The 6,816-nt window shown below is 66.2% G+C and overlaps 2 long non-coding RNA genes across 4 annotated transcripts in view; one reads left to right on the top strand and one right to left on the bottom strand.

Annotated features, from left to right (window-relative positions):
- LOC138847541 (uncharacterized) overlaps window positions 1–525 on the bottom strand; it is a 5,664-nt gene extending 5,139 nt beyond the window's left edge. The window contains exon 1 of the long non-coding RNA XR_011385424.1: window positions 39–525. This is a non-coding gene — a long non-coding RNA (uncharacterized lncRNA). The remainder of the gene's footprint in view (window positions 1–38) is intronic.
- The window catches only part of LOC138847540 (uncharacterized), a 10,218-nt gene extending 5,016 nt beyond the window's left edge, over window positions 1–5,202 (top strand). For all 3 annotated transcript variants that reach the window (XR_011385422.1, XR_011385423.1, XR_011385421.1), the window contains one exon: window positions 2,919–5,202. This is a non-coding gene — a long non-coding RNA (uncharacterized lncRNA). The remainder of the gene's footprint in view (window positions 1–2,918) is intronic.
- Window positions 5,203–6,816: the final 1,614 nt, after the last annotated feature.

Genomic DNA, 6,816 nt, shown 5'->3' with positions numbered 1-6,816 from the left:
AGCCTCCACGTTAATCAGTTATTTGTCCTCTCGCTTACTTCTGGCTGAAGGCAGAGACAGAGCCGAGACCGACAGGTGCTGCCCCTCCGCCAACGCCCACAGCAGCTGGGCTGCGCCAGGCTGAAGCCAGGAGCTGGGATTCCGTCCGGGTCTCCCACGCGAGTGCAGGGACTCACGTGCCTGAGCCGTCGCCTGCTGCCACCCAGGGCACCCATCGGCAGGAAGATGGGGTCGGGGGTGGAGCCAGATGGAACCCAAGCCCTCCAGGGCGTCCCAAGGCCTCACCTCAGTGCCAAACGCCCGCTCTGCCGCTCCCGCCCCAAATTCTCCCTGGCACTGTTCCCCGGGGGTGGGCCTGGGGGCAGCAGGGGGCTCCACGTGTAGGTCACCAATTCCTGAGGACGGACAGGAACCCAGGGCCCCCGCAGAAGGGCTGAGCTGAGGGTGCAGGACCCTCGCAGGGCTGAACAGAGACCAGAGGGCAACTCGAGGGACACGCGGGACCCCCGAGCTCAGCCGGTTCCCGAAGGAGCGGGAGCGCCCGCGCGTGGTGGCGCCCACGGCTGGCGCAGAGGGCAAGGCCTCCAGGAGAGCTGACCCCGCCAGGGCCCCCACCCAGAGCAGGTTCCGGAAGAGCGGGGGGGGGGGGGGCCGCGCAGAGAGGGAAGGAACCCCCTGCAGGTTATCCTTGTGCCGGGCAGGAACCCGGGGCCAGAGGACGCCAAGGGGGCGTGGCCGGAAACCCTGCCGCTGGCCTTCCTGGAATCTGAGGGCGCCGTGGGGCCGGTGCGGCGGTGTAGCGGGTAGAGCTGCCGCCTGGGACGCCGGTGTCCCATATTGGAGCACCGGTTCGAGTCCCGGCTGCTCCACTTCTGAGCCAGCTCCCTGCAGGTGCACCTGGGAAGGCAGCGGAAGTGGCCCAAGTGCGTGGCCCCTGCACCCAGGCGGGAGCCCCGGCTGTGGCAGCCATCTGGGGAGTGACCCAGTGGGTGGAACATCTCCCTCGCTCTCCCCCCGCCTCTCGCTCTCGCTCTCTGTCTCTCTCTGTGTCACTGCTTCTCAAATAAATAAGCAAACTTTTAAAATAACCTGCCAGTTCTCTGTGGAGGCGCACACATGTCTGTATGTGAATGAGAAAACTTCTAGAAGTTCATGGAAAATGACTCTCATCATTTAACCATCTTCCATGAACTTTTGAAGTGCCCCATGCCTGTATCGCACATGCGTGCTACATGTATGTACATGTGGGGGGCAATTATCTGACAAATTACATTCAAACACAACAGCCCTCGTCCCCCCAAATGTGCTCCAGGATAACCCAAGGTCCAAACCCTTAATAAGCAAAGAGCTTTTACAATTCAAGAAATGAAGCAGCCGCGGCAGGTGAGACAGTTCTGGAGGAAGGAAAACAAACGGCTACGGCTACACAAGAAACGCAAGGCCAGGCCGAGCCGCTCGCGACCACGACGCCGACACGCTGGCATTGCCGAGGGCAGGGGCAGAGGCCATGGCGACGCCAGGGCAGGCACGGTGCTGATGCCCACCTTCCGTGACTGCAAAGGAGACCCCGACGAGCCCTGAACACCCCCGTGGGTCCTTCCTGACCCCCCCCCGGGGCCACCCCCAGGGCCCCCCAGAGCACGGGGAGGGGAGGTTTCCAAGCATCTGGTCTACCCTTCCTGCCGGCAGATGCATGCCTGCCCCCCAGGCCAGGACCTCTGTGCGGTGAGGGAGGCTCCGCCCCAGCCCTGGCATCTCCGGGACGGGCAGGGTGGGGGCTGCCGCTGGCTGCGTGGAGCCGGCAATGGCTGTGGTCGGCCCAGCTCAGCCAGCAGCGTCGGGCAGCGACACCAGTGTGCTCCATGACACCCAAACCAGAGGGCGGTGCGGGGGCAGGGAGCGGGCAGGCAGCCTTGAGGGGGCTGGTGGGCAGAGGAGAGCTGGTCCCAGAGTGGGCATCGGAGGATGGGGGGGGCGGGAAGAGCAGGAGGACGTCCAGGGAGTGGCCGGAGCAGGTGGCACTGAGCGGGCTGCAGGAGGGCCGTCCGCGACGCGCCCGAGGCAGTGCGCCCCCAAACCAAGGGCCCTCCAAGGCCCAGCACCCCCGGGAGGGGACAGCGCCCCGGTCCCAGGGCCACAGCTGGACAGCAGCTGTCTGCGTCTGAGAGCTCCCCCCCTCCTCCCCTCCCGCCACATCCCTGCTGAGTGTTGCCGCTCCACTTGGGGTTCTGTGCCAAATGGTAAACATTTCGATTGCATCCGTGTGGTTCCCACACAGATGACTTTGGCACGGCCTGGAAAATACCGTTCGCTCCTCACCCCGCACAGGCGTGCAGAAGGCGAGAGAGCCACGCAGCCGGGGCCGGGCTTCGGGCAGAGCGCAGGAGATCGGGTGCGCCTCTCCCCACTCCCCCCAGCCGCGTGGAGACGACATCGCTGGGGCAGGGAGGCAGCCACTGTCCCCACCGGGGTTTTAGCCTCCACCTTTCTGGCCCCAGGCCGGCACGGCCCCCTGGAGCCCCCCTCCCCCCTGCAAAATGGGGTGCTGTGTTTGTAAGACGTGGCCGCCTGGCCTCCATGGGAAAGTCACTCCTCGCTCTGATCCCTGACTCCCCTCTTGTAAACAGGAGGCGGCGATGACAAAGCCGGTCCCCGGGGGCTGCCAGCTCTGTGAGGGGGCCGGTGCTGGCTGCCGCCGGGGCACCCACGTCCAGCCTGGCAGTGCCCGGGTTCCAGCTTCCTGGTGATGCTGCCCCTGGAGGCGGCAGGCAGCAGCTCACGTGCTGGGACCCCTGCCATTCACTTGGGAGACCCACGGGGGGTCTGGCGCCCAGTTTCACAGCCATCGGGGGAGTGAACCACAGATGGAAGATCTCTCTCTCTCTCTCTCTCTCTCTCTCTCTCTCTCTGCATTTCAGTAAAATTCAACCGCCATAATTTGAGGAAACAGGAAGGCCGTGTTAAACAGCCAGGCGCTACAAGGAACACGGGGCCCCAGGCCGTCGGCCCCTCCTCTCCGGAAGCGCTGCCGCAGTCGTAGGGGCCGATTTGTGCCTGAGCCGCGTGCGTGAGCAGCTGACTGAAGCGGTGGCTGCCGGAGCCCAGCGGGCAGTGAGCACATCGGAGCCCTGGGCTTGGCCCGGCCCTGCACGCCCTGACCAGCTCCTCGGCATGGGAGGGGTCTCCCGGGAGCCACCCCGCGCACAGACAGCAGCGTGGCTGAAGCCTCGCTCTGCCACTCACCCCTGCGCCCCGCTGGTCGCTCCAGAACCCACACCAGAAACACCGCCTCCCACGAGCAGTCCGCACCAGTTTCCCGGAAGTGGGGGCCTCCCCCCCACCGCCGTGGCCGGCCCCTGGAGCCTCCCGAGCACAGAGCAGGCCCGGCACCCTCCTGTGTCTGCACTCCCGCGCTGTCCGTCTCATCGCCTCCAGCCTGAGACTTGGATCGGGACCAAGGGCACGGGAGGAAGCGCGGCGGGGCGAGCCGTCCCTGACCTGCGGCTCGGAGCAGCCCGGGACCAGGTGACCCACGAGGGGAACCCCGGCGCTCGGGGCCGCTGCGCTTGGAGCACTCCTGACGCCCGCTCCGGGGTGGACGGGGGCAGACGGGCTGGCCCCAGGAGGGAGAGCGCCACGGTGCACACCCACAGCGCGCAGCGGGAGCGCCGTCCGTGGGGAGGGGGACCTTGCTGAATTCCCACTGTCAGAGTCTCGACTGTGCACAGGCCCCCGTGGGTCGTTTTCAGGGTGAGGCAGGTGTGGACGGGGATGAAGCCACACTGCCCCGTGCAGCCCCGTGCGAGCAGCGCCAGGCAGGGCCACGTCACGGGGGCAGCGAGCTCCAGCCGCTGTCTCTCTCTCTGCACAGCCACTCTTAAACCCGAGGGGCCAGGCTGCCGAGGGGGCTGCCCCCTATGACCGGGTGGCCGGGGCAGGTCTGCTCAGTTCTGCCCGGCGTTCCCACCCGCCCCGGGGGCTACCGCGAGGACCGAGGAGGCTACAACAGTGCAGGACGGAGGATGGTTCCAGCACGCGGGGCTTCCGCGCTGGTCTGGGGAGAACGCCTGTGTCGAGAGCCCAGATCTGGAAGGGGGACCGGGCCCCAGCCCTGCAGGAGGCCAGAAGATGCGCTTATTTCATAGACAAGGAATCCGGGATCCAGGGGCCGCGGCAGCCGGTCCAGCAGCCCAGCTGCTCAGCGGCAGGGCAAGGAGGCGCCTCCTTGGAGCAGACCGCCCTGGGGAAGGGGCTGTCGGGAGGCCCCCAGCTCCCCAGCTGGAGCTCGCTCTGGGCAGGCGGAAGAGGACACGGACCCCTCCCACCCAAAGCCCGCCCTCCCCCGGCGCCCTGCGTGGCTCGGAGCTTTGCCAACATCTGCGAAGCTTAACAAGCGGCCGTGATTCCCGGTCTGCAAGCCCTGGCTTTGGACTGGACTCAGAGTGATGCGTGTTCTGGCCCCACCCGGGACGGCCTCAGCCACGTCCCCAGGCCCGCCCAGCTCCGCGGAGGCCACGTCCCAGCCCGAGAGGCTGGGCCCCATGTCAGCTCAGCTCCCCCGGCCGGGGCCCCCAGCACGTGCCCAGCCGCTTCTGCCCCACCTCTCCCACTCCTCCCTGGGGCTCCAAACACGACTGCTTCATTAGTTGTCTTTGGGAGACATTTTTTCAAAAGCATAAAACATCTCCAGTTCTCTAGGAAGCAGCAGGAACCGCGGCGACCTCTAGAAAGTTCCTAAGCAGGTCACGTTGTCTCCCGTCCAACTCCCGGCCGTTGTCCTCGGGGCTCCGGAGCCCTGGAAAAGGGGCGGGTGTGCCCACGGGCCTGCGCGTTCAACTCGGGCAGCCACGTGTGGCCGTGGCACCGACTTGGGCATGAGTCCACACGTGGGCACGCGCCCCCAGTAGGTGAAGACGGAGTCCAGCACTAAGAACTCAGTGGAACGGCCGCAGCAGCGTGAGTTCCCACAGCCGAGAGGCGGGAGCCAGTGCCCTCTGCAGGGGGGTGGCCCAGCCGTGGTCTGCCCTGGGGCAGGAGGTGGAGCAGCCAGACACCAAAGGCCACGCCCGCTCCCTCGATGGGGGACGGCCCCAGTGGGCAGCGCCACTCAGGATCGCCAGAGCCAGGGGTTGGAGGGCGGCGTGGGAGGACTGGACACTTTGTGGGTTGTACCGGATGCACTAAAGGGCCCTGGATCGGTGACGCTGTGTGATGTGAAATCGTTTTAGAAAGTGGGTGAGGGGCTGACTTCCCTTATGGGCTCCGGTTCGAGTCCCGGCTGCTCCACTTCCAATCCAGCTCTCTGCTGTGGCCTGGGAAAGCAGTGGGAGATGCCCAAGTCCTTGAGCCCCTGCTCCCGCATGGGAGACCTGGAAGAAGCTCCTGGCTCCTGGCTTCAGCCTGGCCCAGCCCTGGTTGTTGTGGCCATCTGGGGAGTGAACCAGCGGATGGAAGACCTCTCTCTGTTTCTCCCTCTGTCTGTGATCCCACCTCAGAAATTAATTAATTTTTCTAAAAAAGAAAAAAGTGGATGAAGCCAGTTTCCACAGAGGGTGTCATGGGCGCCCAGGGGGTGAAGAACCCCCTCACGGCCGCCAGGAGGGGCGGGGCTGTTTTATAGCCCCGCCCCCAGGTGTAACGTGGACGGGGCCATCAGGAGGGGACACACACACAGAGGCCGCCTCTCCTCACGCTGCGTCTGTTGCGCACCGGTGGCCGTGGCTCCCGCATGGCACCCAGGGCAGCCGTGGGCTCCGTCCCCGCCACGTGGGCTGCCCCAGGAAAACGCCACAGCCAGGGGAGTTGACAGAGGCAGACAGGGCTTCTCATTGTGGAAGCTGAAGTCCCAGATCAGGCTCGGTGGGGTCTGGGGCCGGCTGGGGGAGGGGCGCCTGTGGCTGTGTCCTCCATGGCCCACTGGACACTGTCCCCCGCCCCTTCCTAAGAGCCCTTGTCCCATCCAGGAGGGCAGAGCCCCCATGGGCTCCCAGGGTCTGCACTGGCAGGAAGCTGGATCAGGGCCGGCGCCGGGTGAGGAACCCAGGCAATCCCATGTTGGATGTGGGCTTATTCCCGGCTCCGCGGTCTGCACAGGCGTGGTTGGGGTTTTTTTGCACACAGCACACTCGAAATGGCAGTGCTGGCCACTACGGCTACCCCAGAGGGTCAGGTAAGGGTCAACAGGGGCCGTTCTGGGCGGGAGCATGGGCTGGGACGTCCCGAGCCGAGCGGGGGTGGGGGACATTTTGCAGCCGGAGTTGGGACGCTCCCGGCTCCTGATGGGTCTGGAGCTGCAGCTGGACCCGAGTCACGTGGGGCGGCTGGGCGCGGGGAGTCCTGCTCCCACCTGGTCGGCCCCAGAGGCCGCAAGGGCGCAGACGCAGCCCCGGCCCCCAGGGATGAGACATGGCCGGGGGCAGCCCCTGAGCCGGGGGCGCGGAGGTCCGGGCATGCCATCCACAGCCCCTGGTCACAGCAGCGGGGGCCCTGCCCGCTCTCGTCCGTCTGCAGGGTCCACGCCCAGCCGCGGCTCCACGTGGCCGCCGCGCAGCTCTGCCGCGTGGACGTCCTTGTCCCTGTCCTCCAGCCACCTGGTCCTGGGCACGGCTGCTGTCTCCACATCTTGGTCTTATGAGCAATCTCCTTATAAACATTGCTCTCCCTGCTTCCTGTTATGTAAGCAAGGACTTCTCAGGGCCCATGTGTCCTGCTTCTCATTTGTTCAGCACATACTTGCGCTCCAGGGAGGGTGGGCGCACGCGGGGACTCCAGATACTGCTGGGGCCCACGGCCCCCAGCCCCAGGACGCCCAGGAAC

Source organism: Oryctolagus cuniculus, chromosome 1 (assembly GCF_964237555.1).
Source record: "Oryctolagus cuniculus chromosome 1, mOryCun1.1, whole genome shotgun sequence".
Lineage (NCBI taxonomy): Eukaryota > Metazoa > Chordata > Mammalia > Lagomorpha > Leporidae > Oryctolagus > Oryctolagus cuniculus.
The sequence above is the reverse complement of the archived record's forward strand: the minus strand, read 5'-3'. Positions and strand labels throughout refer to the sequence as shown.